Source organism: Pseudophryne corroboree, chromosome 5 (genome assembly GCF_028390025.1).
Source record: "Pseudophryne corroboree isolate aPseCor3 chromosome 5, aPseCor3.hap2, whole genome shotgun sequence".
Classification (NCBI taxonomy): Eukaryota; Metazoa; Chordata; class Amphibia; order Anura; family Myobatrachidae; genus Pseudophryne; species Pseudophryne corroboree.
Genome location: NC_086448.1, coordinates 253,544,915 through 253,547,156, shown reverse-complemented (window position 1 = coordinate 253,547,156; position 2,242 = coordinate 253,544,915).

Genomic DNA, 2,242 nt, shown 5'->3' with positions numbered 1-2,242 from the left:
GGATAAAAACGCTACCGTTTCCGGAAAAAACGCAGGAGTGGCCGGAGAAACGGGGGAGTGTCTGGGCGAACGCTGGGTGTGTTTATGACGTCAAACCAGGAACGACAAGCACTGAACTGAACGCAGATGCCGAGTAAGTCTGAAGCTACTCTGAAACTGCTAAGTAGTTTGTAATCGCAATATTGCGAATACATCGGTCGCAATTTTAAGAAGCTAAGATACACTCCCAGTAGGCGTAGGCTTAGCGTGAGCAACTCTGCTAAATTCGCCTTGCGAGCGATCAACTCGGAATGAGGGCCCAGGTCAGAAAGACTTCTTCTGCTTCAGAAAACATCGCAGCACGTAAAAACATCGTACATTTTAAGAATTTTTTGACACCTAATCACATTACTAGATTGCAAACAATTCCCTGGTGTTTGTTTTTAATTGCATTTAATGTACACTTATTTTAGAACTGCATCTATTTGCAGTTATAGTTGAAATGTTTACTGATACTGCATTTTGTTATTAAACTATCCATTGTTGTATTTAAATGTTACATAAAGCAGGTGCAGTAAATTTACTACTAATGCCTCCTGCTGTAAATAACACAGATGCACATGCCACTGATGTACCCTGCTGTAACAGAGGGGGTGTGGATCATCAAATCGAGAGTGTCTAGGTTGACAATGTTTAGGTCGACCACTATAGGTCGACAGTCACTAGGTCGACAGGGCCTGAAAGTCTACAGGGTTTCTAGGACGACATGTACTAGGTCGACCGGTCGAAAGGTCGACATTAGTTTTTCATGTTTTTTTGGTGTTGTTTTCTCAGTACAGTGACTGGGAAGCCCAATTAGTGCACCGTGTACCCTCACATGGCTCACTTCACTCGCCATGCTTCAGGCAAGGTGCCTACCTCCACTACCGCTTAGCTCGGCACAGATTACCGTTCCAATCGTAGTCGACGTGGATCGTTAAGTATGGAAAAAGTTCAAAAAAAGAAAATAAATGTGAAAAACTCATGTCGACCTTTTAACCTGTTGACCCAGCATATGTCGACCTAGAAACCCTGTCAACCTACACATTGTCGATCTTCAGACCGGATCCCAACAGGGGATCTGGAAAGTATTCACAGTGCTTCACGTTTTCCACATTTTGTTATGTTACAGCCTTATTCCAAAATGGAATAAATTATTTTTTTTCCTCAAAACCCAATACCTCATAATGACAACATGATTTTTGCGATTTTGTGATTTTTGCAAATTTATTAAAAATAAAAAACTAAGAAATCACATTTATATAAGTATTCACAGCCTTTGTTAAATACTTTGTTGGTGCACCTTTGGCAGAATTAGAGCCTCAAGTATTTTTGAATATGATGCCACAAGCTTGGCACACCTATCCTTGGGCAGTTTTGCCCATTTCTCTTTGCAGCACATCTCAAGCTCCATCAGGTTGGATGGGAAGTGCCGGTGCACAGCCATTTTCGGATCTCTCCAGAGATGTTCTATCGGATTCAAGTCTGAGCTCTGGCTGGGCCACTCAAGGACATTCACATTCCTGAAGCCACTCCTCTGATATCTTGGCTGTGTGCTTAGGTTCGTTGTCCTGCTGAAAGATGAACCGTTGCCCCAGTCTGAGGTCAAGAGCGCTCTGGAGCAGGTTTTCATCCAGGATGTCTCTGTACATTGCCACATTAATCTTTTCCTCTATCCTGACTAGTCTCCGAGTTCCTGCTGAAAAACATCCCCACAGCATGATGCTGCCACCACTATGCTTCACTGTAGGGATGGTATTGCACTGGTGATGATCGGTGCCTGGTTTTCTCCAAAAATGACGCCTGGCATTCATGCCAAAGAGTTAAATTTTTGTCTCATCAGACCAGAGAATTTTGTTTCTCATGGTCTGAGAGTCCTTCAGGTGCATTTTGGCAAACTCCAGGTGGGCTGCCATGTACTTTTTACTAAGGAGTGGCTTCCGTCTGGCCACTTTAACATACAGGCCTGATTGGTGGATTGCTGCAGAGATGGTTGTGCTTCTGGAAGGTTCTCCTCTCTCCACAGAGGAATGCTGTAGCTCTGACAGAGGGACCATCGGGTTCTTGGTTACCTCACTGACTAGGGCCCTTCTCCCCTAATCACTCAGTTTGGACGGCCAGCCAGCTCTAGGAAGAGCCCTGGTGGTTCCGATCTTCTTCCATTTACGGATGATGGAGGCCACTTTGTTCATTGGGACCTTCAAAGCAGCAGATTTTTTTCTGC